The sequence below is a fragment of the Taudactylus pleione genome, unplaced genomic scaffold (assembly GCF_031769625.1).
Source record: "Taudactylus pleione unplaced genomic scaffold, aTauple2 ptg000333l, whole genome shotgun sequence".
Classification (NCBI taxonomy): Eukaryota; Metazoa; Chordata; class Amphibia; order Anura; family Myobatrachidae; genus Taudactylus; species Taudactylus pleione.
The window spans coordinates 10,623,747-10,648,457 of record NW_028284734.1 but is presented as its reverse complement, the minus strand read 5'-3'; positions in this window follow the sequence as shown (position 1 = coordinate 10,648,457).

Sequence of the window (24,711 nt, the reverse complement as noted above, 5' to 3'; positions counted from 1 at the left end):
AAATAAATATATCCCATGCACCGATAGTATCATGTGTTATGGTACATGTATTTGAAGTAGCATTTTAAGCAGTATCCTAGAATAAAATAAGGAAGATCTTAAATTTAATAGGGCGATTTAAAGAGACGTTTACAAAAACTGGCAAACCTGCGCCTAACAAAATGTGCTGTGTGAATTTGTTTTCAAGTTTGTAAATAGCCATCAGATTGTCTTCCATTAGCTGGGTTACAGCACCGTTCTTTTGTGCACCAGTTTTCCTTGTATGTTCTATTTGAGGGCCTGATTCAGAGCCGCTCGTAAGCGGCCGCTCGTTCGCTCTGAGCGATGTTCGCACAACTGCGCATGCGTATGGGTCGTAATGCGCTTGCGCAAACAAGTCATTGCGGTCGGAAATCGTGAACTCGCAAAACAGCGAGGGGCTACTAATTTGTTTGACAGAATGTACCGTTTGTGGGCGGTAACAGGGGAAGGTGCTTGAAAACAGGGGACTGGAGATCCGAACGCAGGCATGCCAAACGGTGAAAAGGGCGTTTAATGGGAGTGCATAATTAGTAAAGGAGCGTCATCGACCACGTCACTTGGTTGTCTTTTAGCCTGAACTGCTCGCAGTGATTGCGGTAGGAAAAACCTACCACAAGCACTGCGAGCAGTTCAGATGCCTTTCGATGTTCCCGATTAATCTAATAAATACCGGAGATGACGTGTGATGCGAACGGCAAAGGGGCGTCTTTACAAAATAGCGAGCGCATTTTTCGTTCGCTTGCTCAGACATAGAGGCGTCAACAACAAACCGCAAAGAGCGAGCGCTCAATTTAAATTGCCAGCCCCTTTTTTGGAACGACCGTCCACAAATAGCGTCCGGCTCTGAATCAGGCCCTGAGTACAAATGGATTTTGCTGTCAACCGTGAACCTTGTCTAACGTTTTCTCTGTACAGTAATGATTTGTGAGCAGACTGATAGGGCATTATGTGGAAAAAAATGAAGAAATCTTAGAATTCGTTATCAAGAAGTAATGTAGTGTGAAAGTTAACTTACTACAATAATGCCTGAATACTGTATGGCAATTTGGTAATAATAATTACACAGAGACAGATGTCTCACTGGACGCTGTTACAACTAGGGCAGCCAAGAGAACTGTCGGGCCTTGGTACTAGGAGGATGTGCCCAAGCACGTGGGGTTTTGGCCATGCCCTATCCCAGGGCTCTATATGGAAACTGCTCCTGCAAATTGTCAATGTGTGTGGTACAGCCTTCACCTATTTAATCTAGGGGTGAGCGGGTTCGGATTTCTGAAATCCGAACCCCCCCGAGCCCCCCCGATCCGAGTCCGATCCGAGTCAGGCTCGACTTTTCCCGCCTGACTCGGATCTGAAATCGAGGCAAAACGTCATCATCCCGCCTTCCGAGTCTCGCGGGTTTTGGATCCTATATAAGGTACCCGCGTCGGCGCCATTTTCTCACTCGGCTGTGGACAGTGAAGAGGGAGGGTGGGAGTTAGGGCTGTGTAGTGTAGTGTAGTGTAGTGCTGCTGTTGTCCACTACTTCAAAGTCCATAGGGGCTGGCTGTGTTGTGCTGCTGTTGTTAATAGGGGCTGTGTCCACTACTTCAAAGTCCATAGGGGCTGGCTGGACTGTGTTGTGCAGTCAGTTCTCCATAGGGGCTGTGTCCACTCCAAAGTCCTGTGCAGTGTCCCAGTCCTAAAGGAGTGCTGTAGTGTTGTCCAGGGGGTGCTCTGTCCATCAGGGGTGCTCCCCCCAAGTGCTAAAAAAATAATATATTTTCTGTGTTTGTGAATTGTGTGCGCAGTAGCCGCACGTGCATCAACAAAGTAGTGCCAAGCGTGCGCCTGTGTCATAAGTAAAGGGCCGGCTGGCTTGACCGTTAAAGGGTGCTGTAACCCCCGAAAGTACACTCCAGTCCAAACCAAAAAAAAATTATTTTCTGTGTTTGTGAATTGTGTGCGCAGTAGCCGCACGTGCATCAACAAAGTAGTGCCAAGCGTGCGCCTGTGTCATAAGTAAAGGGCCGGCTGGCTTGACTGTTAAGGGTGCTGTAACCCCCGAAAGTACACTCCAGTCCAAACCAAAAAAAAAATTATTTTCTGTGTTTGTGAATTGTGTGCGCAGTAGCCGCACGTGCATCAACAAAGTAGTGCCAAGCGTGCGCCTGTGTCATAAGTAAAGGGCCGGCTGGCTTGACCGTTAAGGGTGCTGTAACCCCCGAAAGTACACTCCAGTCCAAACCAAAAAAAAAATTATTTTCTGTGTTTGTGAATTGTGTGCGCAGTAGCCGCACGTGCATCAACAAAGTAGTGCCAAGCGTGCACCTGTGTCATAAGTAAAGGGCCGGCTGGCTTGACCGTTAAGGGTGCTGTAACCCCCTAAGTACACTCCAGTCCAAACCAAAAAAAAAATTATTTTCTGTGTTTGTGAATTGTGTGCGCAGTAGCCGCACGTGCATCAACAAAGTAGTGCCAAGCGTGCGCCTGTGTCATAAATAAAGGGCCGGCTGGCTGGACCGTTAAAGGGTGCTGTAACCCCCGAAAGTACACTCCAGTCCAAACCAAAAAAAAATTATTTTCTGTGTTTGTGAATTGTGTGCGCAGTAGCCGCACGTGCATCAACAAAGTAGTGCCAAGCGTGCGCCTGTGTCATAAGTAAAGGGCCGGCTGGCTTGACCGTTAAGGGTGCTGTAACCCCCGAAAGTACACTCCAGTCCAAACCAAAAAAAAAATTATTTTCTGTGTTTGTGAATTGTGTGCGCAGTAGCCGCACGTGCATCAACAAAGTAGTGCCAAGCGTGCGCCTGTGTCATAAGTAAAGGGCCGGCTGGCTTGACCGTTAAAGGGTGCTGTAACCCCCTAAGTACACTCCAGTCCAAACCAAAAAAAAAATTATTTTCTGTGTTTGTGAATTGTGTGCGCAGTAGCCGCACGTGCATCAACAAAGTAGTGCCAAGCGTGCGCCTGTGTCATAAGTAAAGGGCCGGCTGGCTTGACCGTTAAGGGTGCTGTAACCCCCGAAAGTACACTCCAGTCCAAACCAAAAAAAAAATTATTTTCTGTGTTTGTGAATTGTGTGCGCAGTAGCCGCACGTGCATCAACAAAGTAGTGCCAAGCGTGCGCCTGTGTCATAAGTAAAGGGCCGGCTGGCTTGACCGTTAAAGGGTGCTGTAACCCCCTAAGTACACTCCAGTCCAAACCAAAAAAAAAATTATTTTCTGTGTTTGTGAATTGTGTGCGCAGTAGCCGCACGTGCATCAACAAAGTAGTGCCAAGCGTGCGCCTGTGTCATAAGTAAAGGGCCGGCTGGCTTGACCGTTAAGGGTGCTGTAACCCCCGAAAGTACACTCCAGTCCAAACCAAAAAAAAAATTATTTTCTGTGTTTGTGAATTGTGTGCGCAGTAGCCGCACGTGCATCAACAAAGTAGTGCCAAGCGTGCGCCTGTGTCATAAGTAAAGGGCCGGCTGGCTTGACCATTAAAGGGTGCTGTAACCCCCAAAGTACACTCCAGTCCAAACCAAAAAAAAAATTATTTTCTGTGTTTGTGAATTGTGTGCGCAGTAGCCGCACGTGCATCAACAAAGTAGTGCCAAGCGTGCGCCTGTGTCATAAGTAAAGGGCCGGCTGGCTTGACCGTTAAAGGGTGCTGTAACCCCCGAAAGTACACTCCAGTCCAAACCAAAAAAAAATTATTTTCTGTGTTTGTGAATTGTGTGCGCAGTAGCCGCACGTGCATCAACAAAGTAGTGCCAAGCGTGCGCCTGTGTCATAAGTAAAGGGCCGGCTGGCTTGACCGTTAAAGGGTGCTGTAACCCCCGAAAGTACACTCCAGTCCAAACCCAAAAAAAATTATTTTCTGTGTTTGTGAATTGTGTGCGCAGTAGCCGCACGTGCATCAACAAAGTAGTGCCAAGCGTGCGCCTGTGTCATAAGTAAAGGGCCGGCTGGCTTGACCGTTAAAGGGTGCTGTAACCCCCGAAAGTACACTCCAGTCCAAACCAAAAAAAAATTATTTTCTGTGTTTGTGAATTGTGTGCGCAGTAGCCGCACGTGCATCAACAAAGTAGTGCCAAGCGTGCGCCTGTGTCATAAGTAAAGGGCCGGCTGGCTTGACCGTTAAGGGTGCTGTAACCCCCGAAAGTACACTCCAGTCCAAACCAAAAAAAAATTATTTTCTGTGTTTGTGAATTGTGTGCGCAGTAGCCGCACGTGCATCAACAAAGTAGTGCCAAGAGTGCGCCTGTGTCATAAGTAAAGGGCCGGCTGGCTTGACCGTTAAAGGGTGCTGTAACCCACAAAGTACACTCCAGTCCAAACCAAAAAAAAAATTATTTTCTGTGTTTAGCCGCACGTATATATCAAATCGATATAACATAAATGGAGGACCAAACTTTCTCCGATAAAAATAAAATAGAGAAAGATCAAGAACCACTTCCTCCTAGTGCTGAAGCTGCTGCCACTAGTCATGACATAGACGATAACATGCCATCAACGTCGTCTGCCAAGGCCGATGCCCAATGTCATAGTAGAGGGCACATACAATCCCAAATGGCAAAGTTCAGGAAAATGACCTTGAAAAAGACATTTAAATCAGCTGAAGAGAAACGTAAACTTGCCAATATGCCATTTACGACACGGAGTGGCAAGGAACGGCTAAGGTCGATCCCTAGTATGTTCATGACTAGTGGTTCAGCTTCACATGACGATGGAAGCCCTCCTCCCACTAAAAAAATCAAAAGAGTTAAGCTGGCAAAAGCACAGCGAAGAACTGTGCTTTCTAAGAAGATATCACAAATCCCCAAGGAGAGTCCAAGTGTGGTGGTGGTTGCGATGCCTGACCTTCCCAGCACTGGACGGGAAGAGGTGGCTCTTTCCACCATTTGCACGCCCCCTGCAAGTGCTGAAAGGAGCACCCACAGTCCACTTGCTGATATGCAAATTGAAGATGTCACTGTTGAAGTACAACAGGATGAGGATACTGGTGTAGCTGGCGCTGAGGAGGAAGTTGGCGAGGAGGATTCTGATGGTGATGTGGTTTGTTTAAATCAGGCTCCGGGGGAGACAGTTGTTGTCCGTGGGATGAAAAAGCCCATCACGGTCATGCCTGGGCAGAAGACCAAACATTCCACCTCTTTGGTCTGGCAATATTTCTATCCAAATCCGGACAACAACTGTCTTGCCATATGTACCATATGTAAAGGTGAAATAAGTAGGGGTAGGGACGTCAACCACCTAGGAACATCCTCCCTTATACGGCACCTGCAGCGCGTTCATAAAAAGTTACTGTCAAGTTCAGAAACTTTGGCTAAGACCGTAAGCAGTCCAGGGACACCTAAATCCCGTTGTCCTGTTGTATCCAAGCGCCTGCAAACCACACCATCAACTCCCTCCTCGTCAATTTCCTCCTTAGTCAGGATCGGAAGTAGTCCTGCAGGCCATGTCACTGGCATGACTGACTCTCCTATCCGGGATTCCTCTGGAGGATCCTGCATTGCTACGCCTACTGCTGCCGCTGCTGCTGTTGCTGCTGCTGGGAGTCGTTCATCATCCCAGAGAGGAAGTAGGAACACCACTACTTTTACTAAACAATTGACCCTCCAACAGTCCTTAGCGAGGAGGATGAAGTACGACAGCAGTCATCCTGAAGCAAAACGTATAACTGAGGCCTTGACTGCTATGTTGGTGTTAGACGTGCGTCCGGTATCCGCCATTAGTGCAGTGGGATTTAGACAATTGATGGAGGTAGTGTGTCCCCGGTTCCAAATCCCGTCTAGATTCCACTTCACTAGGCAGGCGATACCGAGACTGTACAGAAACGTCAGAAAAAGTGTCCTCAGTGTCCTGAAAAATGCCGTTGTACACAATGTCCACTTAACCACGGACATGTGGACAAGTGGAACAGGGCAGACTAAGGACTATATGACTGTGACAGCCCACTGGGTAGATGTATCACCTTACGCAGCAACAGCAGCAGCGTCACCAGTAGCAGCATCTCAGAAACGCCAGCTCGTTACAAGGCAGGCTACGCTGTGTATCACCGGTTTCAGTAAGAGGCACACCGCCGACAACCTCTTAGAGAAACTGAGGGAAATCATCGCCCAGTGGCTTACCCCACTTAGACTCTCCTGGGGATTTGTGATATCTGACAACGCCACCAATATTGTGCGGGCATTACATCTGGGCAAATTCCAGCACGTCCCATGTTTTGCTCACACAATAAACTTGGTGGTGCAGAATTTTCTGAAAAGCGACAGGGGCGTGCAGGAGACGCTTTGGGTGGCCCGAAAAATTTCTGGCCACTTTCGCCATTCAGCGACTGCGTGCCGAAGACTGGAGCGCCAGCAAACACTCTTGAACCTGCCCCGCCATCACCTGAAGCAAGAGGTTGTGACGCGGTGGAACTCAACCCTCTATATGCTTCAGAGGATGGAGGAGCAGCAAAAGGCCATACAAGCCTATACATCCACCTATGACATAGGCAAAGGAGGGGGTATGCACCTGACTCAAGCGCAGTGGAGAATGATTTCCGTGTTGTGCAAGGTTCTCCAGCCCTTCGAACTTGCCACACGTGAAGTCAGTTCAGACACAGCCAGCTTGAGTCAGGTCATTCCCCTCATCAGGCTTTTGCAGAAGCAGCTGGAGAAAGTGAAGGAGGAGCTAAGACGGAGCGATTCCGCTCGGCATGTGGGACTTGTGGATGAAGCCCTTCATTCGCTTTGCCAGGATTCCAGGGTGGTCAATCTGTTGAAATCAGACCACTACATTTTGGCCACCGTGCTTGATCCTAGGTTTAAAGCCTATGTGGTGTCTCTCTTTCCGGCCGACACAAGCCTGCAGAGGTGCAAAGACCTGCTGGTGAACACACTGTCAGCTGAAGCGGAACGTGACACGTCAACGGCTCCTTCTTCATTTTCTCCCGCAACTGGGGCTGCCAGGAAAAAACTTAGGTATCCTAAGCAACCCGCTGGCGGTGATGCAGGGCAGGCAGGACCAAGTTTGGACATCTGGTCTGGACTGAAGGACCTGGCAACAATTTCTGACATGTCTACTGTCACTGCATATGATACTGTCACCATTGACAGAATGGTGGAGGATTACATCGGTGACAGCATCCAAGTAGGCATGTCAGACAGTCCATACCTGTACTGGCAGGAAAAAGAGGCAATTTGGAGGCCCCTGTACAAGCTGGCTCTATTTTACCTGAGTTGCCCCCCCTCCAGTGTGTACTCCGAAAGAGTGTTTAGTGCAGCCGGGAACCTTGTCAGCGAAAGGCGTAGGAGGTTGCTTCCACAGAATGTGGAGAAGATGATGTTCATCAAAATGAATTATCAGCTCTTCCAGGGAGACCAGCCTCCAGAAGGTACAGAGGGACCTGTGGTGGTGGATTCAAGTGGGGACGAGTTAATACTTTGTGAGGATGAGGATGTACACACTGAAGAGGGTGAGGAATCGGTGGATGAGGAGGATGAGGATGACATCTTGCCTCCGTAGAGCCAGTTTGTGCAGGGACACATTAATTTCCAGCTTGTTTTGTGGGGGCCCAAACGAACCAATCATTTCAGCCACAGTTGTGTGGCAGACCCTGGCGCTGAAATGATTGATTTGTTAAAGTGTGCATGTCCTGTTTATACAACATAAGGGTGGGTGGGAGGGCCCAAGGACAATTCCATCTTGCACTTCTTTTTTTTCTTTGCATTATGTACAGTTTGGGGCCTAGTTTTTCTAACTGCCATCCTGTCTGCCACTGCAGTGTCACTCCTAGATGGGTCACGTGTTTGTGCCGCCCACTCGTGTCGCTTAGCATAGTCATCCAGCTACCTCGGTGCAACCTTTTGGACATGAAAACACTATTGTGAGGTGTGAGGTGTTCAGAATAGACTGGAAATGAGTGGAAATTAAGGTTATTGAGGTTAATAATAGCATAGGAGCAGAGAAACCAACAAATTCTGTGATTTTAGCTGTTTTTATGCTTTTTAAAAAAAAAATACAGATCCAAAACACAAAACCCAGAACCCAAAACACGGAAGGGTGGTTTTGGCAAAACCAATCCAGATCCAAAACACGAAGAAAGATCCAGATCCAAAACCAAAACACAAAACACGAAAAGTGGCCGGTGCACACCCCTAATTTAATCATACTTACCTCTCCGGCATCCCATGTCAATGCTGCAGAAAGCACTGGAATAATGGCATGGTGGACATTTTCCTGGAGATTTGTGCATGAAGTCACCGGGAATATGGCGTGAGCTTAAACCGCCTCTGGTCTCGCAGCAGTGCACCCAAATTTCTGACCATAAAAGCAGTCCCCATAGGTTTCTATGGGGGTTGCTTTACTGCCGAATTTACCAAGCTTGTTATCGGTAGAGTGATCCATAGAATCTTTTCCCAGCAATGGCTGACTGTACATGTGTGATCATCAGACCAAACTTGCGCAGTTAGCGTGCCGGGGCCCCAAAGGATCCTTCCAGAGCCTCTGCCCCTGGATGTGATTGTCATACATTCAGGCGAAGCTTAATTTCTTAATCCTGTGATAAAAAATTATATTAATTGGATCTAAGATCCGATAATTAATAAATATTCCCCTAAAGGGTGGACTCTCTTTACTGGATGGCCAATTACAAGCTTTTTTCACACACCTTATAAAGTCATGAAGAAGAGCCTGGCCAGCCTTTTTTCAATTAGAGCTTATATCAAAATTGTATGCATGTGTTTTTTTTCTGTCTAGTTGCCAACCCAGAAGACTCAACATTGTTCTATAGACCAGAGAGTCAGGAAGAGCCCAGCACTTTTCAAAGTGACTGATACACTCTGGGAGGGAGGGAGGCATACTGTTTTTGGTAGCCTTCCCCATGGAGCAGTGGTTCTCAACTCCAGTCCATAAGTTCCCCCAAAGGTCATGTTTTGTGGATTGCTTTAGTCACCTAACTGACACTTTTTTCAGTCACAACCACACAGAAATTGTCAGGGTTTTTGTTTTAGTCTATTAAGCTATTTTTAAAAATATATTTACATATTTATTAAAAATATATATATATATATACATAGGGGGTGATCCCCAACCCCCGTGTCCATAGGCCCCCATTGTAATTTCACCTCCCATCCCCCATCAAAAATAGTGCCCCCCACTGTCAAAAGATCCCCATCAATATCAACCTCATCCCGCCTACTGGTAATAGGTCCCTGTGGCAGAACCCTCAGCCCCAGGGGCAATGTGTCCCCAGTTTAGCCCCCTCCACTCCTCACGTGTCACTATATATGTAAAAAAAATTATATATAACCCCACGCAACCAAAAAAATATTTTAATGGACAGCATCACCCCCCTCTCTCTCCCCACAGTGCCAAAAGATCCCCATTACCCCCCTTCCTCTTCCTCACACTTTTACTTTAGGCGTATTCACCCCAGAGTGCATCTCGCACAGCATTCTGTGGCATGATTCCAGCAGTGATGTCGGCGGTCACAGACTGCAGCATCACTGCTGGGGGTGCCCGGGGAGTCAGAAGAGATCCATATTGCACTTGTGCAGAACGTAAATCTCTTCTGCAGAAGCCGGTGAACAGAGCACTTCTGGCACCGACCGCATCACATGCGATCACGCCAGTTATGTGGTTAATCATGCACAGGTGAGTTATTTTATTTTACTAAGTCAGTTATTATCCCACCTGATTCTACAGACAGAGATCCTCAAAACATGAACTGTTGGGGGTCGTTTAGAGTTGGAGTTGAGAACCACTAGAGGCACCACCACTTTGTTGATAAATCTGGGCCTGGTTTTCATTACCTGTTACAGAGGTTCAGTGGCGTAAGTTCATCCCAGATGCCCGGATGCAAATATAATTTGGTGCTCCCCCTTAAAAAAAAGGGAAAATAAATATGGTGCATATCTATCTATCTATCTATCTATCTATCTATCTATCTATCTATCTATCTATCTATACACATGCAGAAAAACACTAATATTGAATATGTGAATTTGTTTCTATAAGGCCTATTTACTAGTAAGTTTGCAGGATATCCACCCCCCCCCCCCTCTTTTGGGTATATACAGCTATGCGTTAGTCACAGATAAGATAGTGGTGACCTGTAAACCATCCATCTGATGTGGGTAGGGAGCCCTCCTGATACCCCAGATAGAGAGGAAAACCACCTGATGTGGTGGCTTTGAGGACTGAGTTTGAGTCAAGATACTGTAAGACTGCTACTGTGGTGGAACTACATGCCGGGAAATTGCTCCACCAAAGACATGCCCCCAGACTCAGTCGTTGGTGCTTCAGGCCCCCGCCTCCCTTGCCCTCTTACCCGCAGCTCCGTCTGGTGCATCCTTGTGGGAAGGTCTGCAGCCACGCTTATGCTCGGGCCTGCCCACAGGTCCGCAGCTAGAGCTGCCATCAGGAAGGAATGGGACGGGGAGTTGTGGGTGAGGGGGTACCGGATGTGTCACCCTGGCATGAGAAGCTGCTGAGGAGCAGCGACATCAATGAGTGGGGACAGGCTATAGATAGATGGAGGCAGCATCTGATGGTCTGACATGGAGCCCTCCACTAGTATATGGTTATGGTAGCTTATCAGGTGCCGGGAAGAGGTGCCATGTATTGGGCGGCCGTGACGGTACACTCCGAGTACACATTTACAGCCCTAAGTGGGGTGAATATATTGTGGGCAATGAAGGATGTGCCCCTTCAGTACTGGCGCCCGGCGGCAGGCGCCTCCATTGTCTCCCATAGTTCTGCCCCTGCAGAGGTTGTCAGGTTGTTTGAAGTTGGAGCTGGTTGGTGATAATGGAATGCTGCCTGTTTGTTAAGTGTTTATTTAACAGTTTATATGCAAAGGGACTGTAAGTATTACAGGTGGCAATTTTGTGTGTGAAATATGTTTATACACTACTACTTTTGGGGCACTTCTTCATTAAGTTCGACATGCAGGTGGAATATACTGTAGGTACCATTAAGCCTAACACAATGGTTGATCATTACCAACTCTGTGCTTGTGTCTAATTATAATAACTTTTAACAGGGGGACACTTCTAACAATCTCATATTAGTAATCTCACTGTCAGGATGCGGCCTGGGATCGGCCACTACTCACCTCTGCGCTGGTGTCCTTGGCCTTAGGTGTCCAGATGCTTGGAGTGGAGGTGAGTGGTGACTGAGTATTCTCCCTGGGGTCCGCTAGGGCTTCTGTGCATGCGTACTGGTTTTCGGGGTGCCGTGCATGGGCGCAGCCATGTTGGTTTATATCACCTGACTAGTCTCTCCCAATGGTAGTCCTGTGGTCACTCAGCTGATCCTCTGATCCAATGATCAGCTGCCAAGGGGTATTTAAGTCTGACTCCAGGAACAGGAAAGCTGTTCAACTGTTCCAGTGACTTGTGATTCTCACCAGTGTTGCTCTGTGTTTTCCCTTCAGAGTGTAGTTTCAGCCCACTTCAGTCCTCTAGAATTCCTGCATTAGCTTCCTTGTACTTTTAGTCTGAGACTCAGGACCTCATTCAGAGTCGGTCGCGAGCACCAATGCGCTCGTAACCGACTCGATGGTTAGGCCTGCGCACGCGCAGCGGCCACACTGCGCATGTGCAAGCCCCGGAGTGACAGAGAAACTCTGTTGCTCCGGAGCTCGCTAACAAAGGGGCGGCTGTCGATGTTGATTGACAGCTGCCCCCGTTTGGTAGGCAGACCGGGAGGGTGGTTTCCAAAATGGAGGCGTTCCTTAAGGAATGCTTGCCGTTTTGTGGGCGGTTGCATTGACATCATCAGTGATGTCAGTGGGGAGCTTCCTGCTCCATCAGAGCAGAAAGCTCCCTGGGGCTTACGAGTGCCGAGACCCTACCCTAGGGTCTGGTCATGATCACCATCGCGACCATCAACCTGGTCGGACGTTAAGCTCTGGGTGGTAACCCACAGCTTAACGATCGACAAGGAGGCGGACGTTCAGGATGCAAGTGGCCGCCCTGATTCTGTGCGACTGCTTGCATCTAACAACCGCCTCTGAATGAGGTCCTCAGTTCTCTCCCAGTACTCCTGTCTTTTATGTTTCTATGCCTGTGTGTCTTGTAATGTTCTGCTATTTCCCTGTGTTACTGAGGTGTCAGATTACTAGATTGCTAATTAGCTCCCATCTGCATCTCTTAGCATTCTCAGTATATGTCTGTGTCCACTCTGCTCTGTGTTTGTCTGTGCAAATCAGCACCTGTATATCTAGCAATCCCCAGTATATGCCTGTGTCCACATCTCTCTGTGTTTTTCTGTCAGCACCTGCATATGTAACAATTCCCAGTGTATGCCTGTTTCCACATTTCTCTGTGCAAATCAGCACCTGGATTTCTAGTAATTCCTAGTACATTTTCCATTATTCTCTAGCAATCCTATGATTAGGATCTCTAACAGGGTTCTAGCATTTATTTCTTAAATATACTGTAGTTTCCGGTCTTCTGTCATTCCCAGGTACCTGTCCAGAGGGCTGCGACCTGATCACTTGCTGCGGCGGAAACCAAATCCCAATTCCAGGGGTCACTGGAGAAAACCACCAAGTGAGTTAGACTCCACGCCTCTGGGCAGGTCTAGCCAAACCTGGGTTTGGCCGCAACGAGGAGACCTAGTTACAGTCGCTTCCCTACTGACCCGAACCCCCCGGCTCACCATCCTCCACAAAGGAACACTTGCACCGGATCGTGACACTCACAACTTAAAATCTTGTTTGTATGCTGTTCCACAAAATGTGGAGTAACAATGTGCCTACTTCTCTCCAACTGCTCTTCTCTGAGTGCAAGCTTCTCAGCCCATGGGCCATCTTCATCTTCTTCTACAAGTCCATGCACTCCAGTAGAAATCATGGCAAACTTGCAGAAATCGTGCCACACAGAGCTAACAAAGTTGCGAATGCACCACGGAGCTGCCATTTTGTTTTTTTTAAATAACCTCTGCTGTTTTTTTCTTCTTTGTGACTCTTGTGTTTGGGGATAAAGACTATGGATGGTGCAAACAGTTTAATGGTAGTTCCAGGATGACAAAGAACCTCTTTTTAGAATGTAGCTTGGTATGCAGCTGTGTGCCAGCCATCTAATCTGTTCTTTATTAGAATCTTCAGGCTTAAGGAAATGAAGGTGAATGTTTTCTCTCAGTGACAGCTAATTTGGCAGCCAACCAGTCTTTCAAAGAATCATACATTTGAGGAGTCCAACAAATAGAGGCGATTATTTATACTTTGTTTCACAAAGTTTTAGGTGTGAGTTTTCTCTTCTAACAAATGCAGTTTACAAATGAAACTGCATTTCAAACTTATGACAGTATATAAGGCAGCGGTTCCCAAATTTTCTTGAGTCATGGCATCCTATGGGGTCAGCATTTTTTTCAGGGCAGCAAAAGTTTTTTTATTGAGAAATTTAGCAAAATTGTTAAATTAAGTAAATTGTGCTTACAGTATATGTCAGTTATGTGGTGGTGGGCAGGATTGTTCTCTGTTTGTCCATATATTTTCTGATGGACAGCACTGGTTTTGCCTATCACATTGACCATAATTAGAATTTGGTTCTAGACAACCAACCTGTGACACCACTGGAAGTGCCCCATGGCACCCAGTTTGAGAACTACTGATATAAGGTAAAAGCTATTTACACTCAGCGACTACTTTAATACAGTAGGTACCCCTTTCTAATACTGGGTAGTACCTCTTTTGCCCACAGAACAGCCTGAAACCTTCTGCATAATCTCCTAGAAGTTGCGGGAGGCTTCCGATTTTTCATGTAGCCCCCTGCTCACCTGGAAGAGTGGCCAGATCTCTTGCATCCTGCCCACTTTCTAGTGAAGAGGGCAGAATGGAGGACATAAAAACAGGAATCACCGGGCCGTATGGAGAGGGTGGGGCTAAATGAAACTTTTCCTGGAGAAGAGATGAAAAAAGTAAGCAAGTATAACCTATAAGTAAGTAAGTAAGTATAACCTACGGGTATGGAGTCACCAAGGTGTTGGAAACATTTTTGGTCCTTGTTGACATGATGACAATTGCTGCAGATTTGTCGGCTGTACGTTAATGTTGCATATATCCCATTCCACCACATGCCAAAGGTGCTGTATTGGTAACTGTGTAAGCTAATGGGAGTACACCACTTTTATGTTTGGGTAACCAGCTTAAGCTGATGTGGCATGTGACTAGACATGTTACCTTGCTGCAAAGTTAGCAATAACACTCAGGTAGCCTGTGTCACTTACAGTTATATAAACTAACTGTATGTAGTATCGAAGTCGAATAATTGCATGCAACTGCAATTCAACTGTTATCGGACGATTTGGTTGTCCGCTGTCCGATTTATGTTGGTACAATCCATGACGCACCATTGCGTGTACATGTATCCACACATTCGCACAACACTAAATAGCGAATAATATACAACACTCTCACACTGACAAACACAATATTCATGCAGGGTTTAGTTAGTAATGAGAAACAGCTTCTGTATACTTGTCTGAGAAATGTAATTAAAAAATATATACACCAGGATACTGTGAGTCTTTTACATATAAATTGAGAAGCCCCGCATACAGACAAGTATGGCTGTGGCAATTGAAATATAACCCAGACACTGATATGCACAATTGAATTTGCCTGAATGAGAAGTTAGAAACAATGGTCGGAGGTTTGCTTAAGAAGTACTGACAAGTGTATTCTAAATAGGCAGAGGAAAACCTTTGAATTAGCTATCAGACGAAGTGGCAACGGCAGTCAGCTGAGGGTCTCCACCATGCTTGAAAGTGAACCTCACTGCTTGTAACACCTTGCACTGTAGTTTTAAAATATGTTAGAAAGGGATAATATATATATTAAATCCATCATAAATACACTGAATTGCATAACACACACACATAGACTTACATGCATAAACACTGCACATTACGCACAGTTGCACTGTTTATCATAATCACTCTACACATAAACGCACCACATACTCAAATTTCCTAAAAGGTTCCTTAGTATAAAGGCTAATATTAGAAGGTTTATTCGTGTCACAATTGGTGTCTGCGAGTTACCTGTCTCAGGTGGTGATCGGGTTTCAACGGAGGCCGGCATGACTGGAACCACAGATGATGTAGATGAATAGCTCTTTTATTATAAGAAGTGGGTAGCAGTGAGAACTGCCTTTGGTGATGAGTGACTGGAACTGGAAACTTGAGACGTTGGAATGTGACCAGAAGGAACTTGGAGGGACCGGACTGGGACCGGCAGATAGGCTGACTGAGCTGGTCGGGTTACTAGTCGATTGGCTTGCAGACGGATGGTAGCGTGGAAGCTACTTGTTGTGGCTTGGGAAGCCGTGGGTAGACGTTGGTAGCTGGGTGGCTACGTGGAGCGGCTGGATAGCCGTGGGTAAACACTGGTATCTGGGTAGCTACGTGGAGCGGCAGGATAGCCGTGGGTGGATGCTGGTATCTGGGTGGCTACGTGGAGCGGCTGGATAGCCGTGGGTAGACGCTGGCAGCTGGGTAGCTACGTGGAGCGGCTGGATAGCCGTGGGTAGACGCTGGTAGCTGGGTGGCTACATGGAGCGGCTGGATAACCGTGGGTAGACGCTGGTAGCTGGGTGGCTACGTGGAGGGGCTGGATAGCCGTGGGTAGACGCTGGTAGCTGGGTGACTACGTGGATAGAACTGATGAGCTTGGAACTTGACTCTGGACTGGAACAATGTGGACTGAACTGGAATAACGTGACAATGGCTGAAGGGAAATCAGGTAATGCTGAGATGAGGGTTAAACAGGGTGATCTGGAAATGCTGTGACAAAGTTGGAACTCAGGTGCAGGCTGGATAGGATAATTGGGAATAACAGGTTTCAAGAAGGAATGGGTAGGTTTGGGAATTTTAGGTTCAGGGAGGGAGTAGGTACGTAAAAGGAGCAGGAGTTGATCCACAGCAGTAAGCAAGGCAGCGTGACACGATGCAGGTTTACAGAGTGCCAGGGAACAACCAGGAGTAGGACTAGCGGCAGAGCACAGGCCAGGTATTGCTGTAACAGGACGACTGGATGGCAGGTATTACTGTAGCAGGTTTCAGGGATACACTTGAATGCAGAAACAGCATGAACCATACACCACGGGAAGACGAGATGTTCAGGCCCAGAATGCTATCAGGGGAGAAAACATATACCCTGGGTCTGGAAGCAATTGGTGGATATGGACAGGTGGTCTGGCAGTAGCATTCTGAGTGGTGGAAGGCACAACATGCAGAGGGAGTATTCATCTCTGCAGCTCTGAGAATCAGAACCACACCTGCGACTCCAATCAGGGCTAGCAGTGCTCACAGACAGGAGAGACCAGGTGCAGTAATTACTGTGACAGGAATGCATAGAGAAGTCAGAGCAGATCCCCCAGGAGAACTACAAACACAGATCCATGGGACAGCTGACAGGGGTAAGTCTCAAGGCAAAAAGGTGACAGCTAGACAGGGTCGTGACAATTCGTTATTGTATAATGTTGTAAAACGCATGTATTTAATATCTAAGGTTTAGTATGTAGTAGCCACATCGTGTTTGGTGCTATTCTAAACCACATTTTATTTGCAGATCTCTGGTTCCATTGGCAAGGAGATCGCAACATGCGTCTGCAAGTTAGTTAGTGTCTATTGATTAGTTAAAACACACACAAAGAGCCATTGGAAGGCTGAACTATCATTGTACCAACTGACCTATGACAGAAGAACCAAGAAGAAGAACCAATTGGATTATGCCAACTCGTTTCTATTGTATTACCTAATCTCTGCAAGGGTTTATATGCAAGCCCCCTGGACCTGTTAGTTAGTCATCATATTCTTTTTTATGATGGAGGCTTCACCTTTGATGCCAGAAATCTGGATCCAGAGCGGCTGCGTAATGTATTGACTGTACCTTGTTTATGTATAATCTTTTGCGCTAATTGTATTTTAGATCAAGGCGTGTAACTATCTGCTTTTTGGTGAATAATATCTTTTTGTGCTTCGGAACCACAATCAAAGTCTGGAAAGCAATTATTTCTTGTGCGACTTATAACGCTAAATAGCGACATTTAGAGTGTATAGATAGGTAGGAATTCATAGTTGGGGTCTCGTAGTGAAATCACGCTACCATTCACACGGTAACACACGGTTATCAATCTCTCAGCAAAGGGTAGAGGCGCCATACGCAGGGAAGAACGCATTGTGCCTTTGAATATCTGCTACCACTTTGTTGCTGAGAGACCACTATCCGTTATTGTGTGAGTTCAAGGAGCGCTGATTAGAATCCAGGGATAGGGAAGGAAAAAGTTTGTCTTCCTTCGTTGATAGAATTTCATGTTAAAAGGGGAAGTCGCACAATAGCGTAAGGATAATAATACGTTTTGTGTAGCGGTCACATTATTGTGTATGCGACTAGTCGCACAATAGCGTATACGTATTTCCTGTATTGCTGCCGCGAGTTTAAACAAAGCCGTTGAGATTGCATTGTGATATTGATAGCGTGATAGCATTGTTGTAAATATCTTAGTCGGTGCTGCCATATCTGGGAAAACGTTTATTTTTCTGCGCAGGAAAGGGTGTGTAACAGTGAACGTGTGTTGGTAGGGGTAACATGTTCCATAGCTAGGGGTATCATAGGACCCTTAGGGGCTAGGCGCCTGGTGTCGGCCTAGTGGCTCGATAGTAGATACCGAAGTCTATACACACAGCAGGTGTAGTTGTTGTTTTGTTGTAGGTATCGGCTCTCAGTGTGATTGCAGCATCCAGTGATCAGTTAGGGTTATTGGGCATTGTGATTGAACCGCACAGTTGTGGCATATTGTGATTGTGAACTGAGTAGGGTTAGACAAAATCACTGAAAAGGGTAAGTGTTATTGGAATTCTTAAATTCTAGCAGTGCAATGTACTCAAAAAGGGCTTAGGTGCGTGGAAGCAGCCTGGTTATTCTTCCATAGATGTGTGGGCGAAACCTGTTAATATCGTCCACAGGTAAGTGAAAGTAGCCTTGACATTCTTTCACCGATTTAAATCTCTATTGAAAAGTTTAGTGTTATTTTCCCAAGATGGGAGCCAAGCAAACGGTAGAGATGTTAGATGATGTGTTGCTCTTGGAAGCGCCGATCGGTTCGGCACGGCATATAATGCATACTAAGGGCCTGATTCAGAGCCGGACGCTATTTGTGCTGGTTCGTTCTGAAAAAGGGGCCGGATGTTTAAATAGAGCGCTCGCTCTTTGCAGTCTGTTGACGCCTCTATGTCTGAGCGAGCGAACGAAATATGCGCTTGCTATTTTGTAAAAACGCCCCCTGGCCGTTCGCATCATATGTCATCTCCGCTATTTATTAGATTAATCGAGTACATCGAAAGGCATCTGAACTGCTCGCAGTGCTTGTGGTAGGATTTTCCTACCGCAATCATGTGAACAGTTCAGGCTAAGAGACAACCAAGTGACGTGGCCGATGACGCTGTTTTGTTAATTATGCACACCCTTAAAACGCCCGTTTTGACCGTTTGGCACACCTGCGTTCGGATCTCCACTCCCCGTTTTCAAGCACCTTCCCCTGTTACCACCCACAAACGCCTCATCCTGTCACTCAAATTAGCAGGCACTCGCTATTTTGCGAACACACGATTTCTGACCGCACTGACTGGTTGGCGCATGCGCATTCTGACCCATACGCATGCGCAGATGTGCGAACATCGCTCAGAGCGAACGAGCGGCCGCTTACGAGCGGCTCTGAATCAGGCCCATGCGTACGCAACTATGTACTGTGATGTACGGTTTAAGATGACGAGAATGAGTGTGAAACCGTTTCCCAGAATTGGCAGCTTTGATAAGGAGATATTGAACAATGTCAGAGATCGTGTCTGTATGGTGAAATCTTTAAGAAAAGAGTAGAATATAATGACTGTTTAAAGTTGTGACAGCATGAGGGGAACATGTGGCTTAGCGGTGGGCACGTGATGCAAACTAGAGTCACGCTCATGTCACAAAAGAGCACGCACACACGGCAAGGTAGCGTTGCCGAATGTTAGTAGCGCATGTTCACCACCTCCGCCCTATGCGGATGGGGGTAAAGGTACAGTAAATCTCAAAAATCATAAAAAATTCGTAATAAATAACTTATACCCTGATTTAAGTCACCTACATGAAAATGTAATTATAGATGATGATGAATCCACCGTAACTTCAGCCATTGCCCAAGCTGTTAATCTGCATCCAGCAGGGGCAGCAGTTGAAACCGGTGAGAGTAGTGGAGAGCATGGCAGGAGGGGAATATTATTAGCACTTAAAGAGTAAGTCCAGCAATAAAAAAAATCATGTGTTTTAAGTCACCTCTAGGACATTGCACCTCTAAGGAAATGTAATAAGTGTGTGTAAGCCACAAGTCATTGTACATGTTGGTAAAATCAAGTGTCCTTGTTTACAGTAAAAATTGGGATTAAGCACACTAACCCCTGCAGTATATCTATAGTGAAACTATACAGGGCATGTTTTTAAAGCAATGGATCTGATATGTAGATATTTATTGTTGTGGTCTGATTTTGTTTATGTCATGTTTAATGATACTAAACTATTGTGCTTCATTTCTCATAAACAGGGCACAAGATTGCAAAGGACAAACTATGGCCATGCCAGACCTGGGTCTAATACTTGGGACTTTGTCTAAACCCAGGGGCTACAACATTACTGTTAACAGCTGTTCCAATAACACGGCAGACAAAGCTGCAAAAAGGGGCAGCAGGTTTAAGAATAAATATGACGGTTGATCAAAGGGTGGTTTTTCAAACTGGTGATATGCAGAAATTAATTGAGATGCAAAATTTGTGTTCCATTCATGAAAAGGCAGTCTGGAGATCAAAGAGATATGAGCCAGAGTCCTCTCAACTCTGGAGAGATGGACAAGGTAAGCCAGTGGCTCCCAAGGCATATTACCCAAGCTTGGCTGAGGCAGCGCACGGTCTGACTCTGACCTGCTTGAGGAAAAACATTGGGAAAACAATACTGTCCGAGTCATCACACATACCTCAGACAGACGGACCTTTTCAAGTAATACAAATTGATTTCATCCAATTACCACCCTGCAGGAATCTTAAGTATGTATTAGTTCGTGCAGATGTGTTTTCTAATTGGATAAGAGGCATATCCAGCTACCACTAATACTGCTGAAAAAAGGGCTGTACAGGAGTTTGTATGCAGATACGGTATCCCTAGAATTATTGAAAGTGATAGGGGTACTCATTTCACAGGTGATGTCTTCCAGAACATGTGTAAGTTGATGGGTAATAATAGCATCAGGACTACCCCCCAGGCCGCCTCTTAATCTGTCCCCCTTTGAGATACTGTTCAGCAAGCAACCTCATTTGATTGTCCACAGGATGATTTAAAGGGTAATAACGAGGTTGCTGTGAGGTATCTTCTAAAAATGAGTAAGCAATTGAAACAACAACAGCAGAAATTGAAAATATTGTCACCTGATATGCCTGAGACAAACTGTCATAATGTTGAACCTGGAGAATATGTAATGATCCGTAATTTCTTGCGTTCAGGTTGTTTGACTGACTGGTGGGAAGGACCGTATCAGGTGCTGCTGACAAGTACGATATCTGTGAAAGTAGCCGAGAGAGATACCTGGGTCCATTCCAGCCACTGCAGGAAGGTTAATCACCCGAAGGAGATACAAGGCGGAATCGAGGCAGATAACGTGGACCTGTCGATTGCGAGCCTGTTCCAGGAGAGTTGGTGACTGCAGTGGAACACCTGAGCTAAAGAAATATACAGACCACTATTCCAGCAATGGAGTGGTGGGCTGTGATTATGGGGGGGTCTTTCTTCCTGGGTTTTTCTCATTTTAGTTTGTCTTGGGATGTCTCATTTCTATAACAGTGGGCAGAGGTTGGAGAGAGGTCGATGGTGGTATCGATGGAGTGGAGTTGAGAGAAGGAGCCATACAGACACAAGGGCGGTATCTGACCAAACCCAGTACAGTAATTGTTAAGAGATCTGTTAGCCCGGAAATTCGGAGACAGTGTGAAGGTTTATCATCTGAGGAATATTGTATTTGTGAGTTTTGTGGGTCCCTAGTCGATGAGTGATGCATTCAACGGTGCCAGCCTAAGTATAACCAATATTGGGGTGGGTATCCTTTAAAGGATTATCATACCATGGTGGGCAAAGTCTTAAACCAGACTGACTGTTGGGTGTGCTCTCACGTGCCTCAAGGACAGCATAATGTAGGGGTAGTGCCATTTCCATTAAATGTCTCTGAGGTTTTAGAATTGCAAAAAGGGAAGACACTGGATGGAAAATTTCTTATGTCCAAACCACCGCATTTTAAACTCCACCAGTACCTAGTAGATAGATCACTGTTATGTTTAAACATCACCAACTTCACAAACCAGGAAGTTTGGAGGTGACTGGGAATAACCAGACGATGACCTTTTCACTAAGAGCTGATAATGAACCGTTAAATCTTGAACTTTTACGCACAATAAGGTTAAGTGGGAGACACTTACGGTATCGGTACACACGTAATGACGCTAAAGAAATGGTTGGTAGGGTACCAGAAGGGTACTGTGCCAGGGTTAAACAACCAGAAACGTGTGTTAGATGGGAGAACCTGAGATAGGATCATTTGCTAGAGAAATGTGTTTGATGATCATGATGCATTCTATTCCTTATGTTCTCCCCGATGATGTGTATTTTATATGTTGAAGGAAAGCGTGTAAGTGGCTCTCTCCGAGTTCAGAAGGTTTATGCTATCTGGGAAGGGTACTCCCAGAGGTTATGACACTTACACATGGAAACATGCTTGGAATCCATAAGAATACACCATCTCCATATCTTCATACACAGTATGAACACAGAGACAAAAGAAACATGATACCTGGTGATGTACATAAAGCCACACAAATGATTAGAGAAACAACTGGCTTTCAAATTTTAGCATTGGATCCCACCAGGATCGCTCGGGGTACTCTAAATTTCAGATATATATAAGATCTTCCCAAATTGATAGATAATATCACCAAGATGTATGACAACACTTTTAGGTAAACGGGTAAGGAGTTACAGGCCTATAAGAAAGAACTTGTGCAACATAGGTTAGTGTTAAATTATTTAACAGCTGTTACTGGTGGATGCTGTGTGACTCTAGCCACCCAGTTTGGTGTCAAGTGTTGTACGTACGTACATCACCAATAACACTAATTACCCCAAGGAGGTAATAGACCAGAAGATGGATGAGATTCTGCAGCTGAAATGGGAAAAGAACCATAATGCTTCAGTGGCTGAAGTAGAGGAAAAGGTAAAAAAGTGGTTCTTTTGGTTGAACCCCGTAAAATGGTTCTCTGGTCTAGGAAAGTGGGTCCAGGAGTTGGTTGCTAGTGTAGGTAAACTCATCATTCTCATAGTGGTTGTCATCTTAGTAATTGGCTTATGTGTCAGGTGTGTTCTTACTGTGATGAAGTGTGGAAAAGGTACATCTAAAACTAACAGGGAGAATGAAATCATGATGGTGGTTAGTAGCAATAATATGGATACCAAGGTAAATGACACACTGTATTACAATCCTGAACTAGAGTGTACAATCAGGTGATTGCTTAGGATCAGTCATGTATTATAAAATATTGCAAATGTTCCTTTAAACATCCTAGTTAATGTAGTCTCCATTTCCCCCACTCCACTCTTATAGGTTCGATGAGATCCCACATCCTGCCCATTGTCCATTATAGATCCACTGAGCGCATATAAGGGTTGTTTTACCCCTTCCCGAGGCGCATTACTAATGGTTCAATGATCTAACTGTGTCATACCGTATAGGACATTAGATAATAATTTATTATGCATGACTAACTAGGATAAAATTTGTGATAGCGCCTTGTTTGCTATCAAAGGGTGGACTGTTGAAGTCGAATAATTGCATGTGACCGCAATTCAACTGTTATCGGATGATTTGGTTGTCCGCTGTCCGATTTATGTTGTTACAATCCATGACGCACCATTGCGTGCGCACGCACCCAGTGTACGCACGTATCCACACATTCGCACAACAGTAAATAGCGAATAATATACAACACTCTCACACTGACAAACACAATATTAATGCAGGGTTTAGTTAGTAATGAGAAACAGCTTCTGTATACATGTATGAGAAAAGTAATTCAAAAATATATACACCAGGATACTGTGAGTGTTTTACATATAAATTGAGAAGCCCCGCATACAGACAAGTTATGGCTGTGGCAATTGAACTATAACCCAGACACTGATATGCACAATTGAATTTGTCTGAATGAGAAGTTAGAAACAATGGTCGGAGGTTTGCTTAAGAAGTACTGACAAGTGTATTCTAAATAGGCAGAGGAAAACCTTTGAATTAGCTATCAGACAAAGTGGCAACGGCAGTCAGCTGGGGGTCTCCACCCTGCTTGAAAGTGAACCTCACTGCTTGTAACACTTTGCACTGTAGTTTTAAAATATGTTAGAAAGGGATAATACATATATTAAATCCATCATAAATACACTGAATTGCATAACACACACACAGACTTATATGCATAAACACCGCACATTATGCACAGTTGCGCTATTTATCATAAGCACTCTACACATAAACGCACCACGCATATTAGCAACTTTACGCAAGATTCTCTTACACTTACACATACGCAAATTTCCTAAAAGGTTCCTTAGCATAAAGGCTAATATTAGAAAGTTTATTCATTATTGTATAATGTTATAAAATGCATGTATTTGATATGTAAGGTTTAGTATGTAGTAGCCAAATCGTGTTTGTGCTACTCTAAACCACATTTTATTTGCAGATCTCTGGTTCTATCGGCAAGGAGATCGCAACATGCATCTGCAAGTTATATATTATAGAGAATTATGTGTCAGAATGTACTTTGTATGTAGTGTCTATTGATTAGTTAAAACACACACAAAGAGCCACTGGCGGGCTGAACTACCATTGTACCAACTGACCTATGACAGAAGAACCAAGAAGAAGAACCAATAGGATTATGCCAACTCGTTTCTATTGTATTGCCTAATCTCTGCAAGGGTTTATATGCAAGCACCCTGGACCTATTAGTTAGTCATCATATTCTTTCTGTGACATTTAGGGTGTATAGATAGGTAGGAATTCATAGTAGATCTGACACTTAGGGGCAGATTCAATTAGCTGCGCCGGACCAATTCAATTGCCAGGGATTCATTGCGCGCGAGTCCCCGAGACCCCGCGCGTGAGTTCCCACAGTAGGACTTTACCTCGCAGCTCCTGGAGGTATGAGGTAAAATCCTCGTTATACAACCGAAATCAATGTGTTTACGCACGTGAGTCCCAATTTTACGGCGTGGGGAAAAGGCTATTTAATTGAATAGCTTTTCCCCGTGCCGCGGGGATTTAGGACGGCAAATAGTCGTGGGGACAACCCCGCGGCTAATTGAATCTGCCCCTTAGATGGAAATGGGGAGGGAAGGGATGGGCTGAGTTCAGGAAGGACATGCTCACCTAACTGTGAACAAGAGCAGACCCACATAGTGGTACAAATATGTCTGCCAGTGGCTGTATTATTTGTGAGTGCTGGTACCAATACACACTCATGAAAATGGTGGTCACCAGCACTTGGCCAGAAACAAATAAGGCAGTACAGATGCCCAGGGTTTGCCTGCCAAGTATCACATCAAGGAAGGGGCAATGATCGGGCATACTTGCAGCAGCTACATCCTGCTGCTTCTCTATGGTG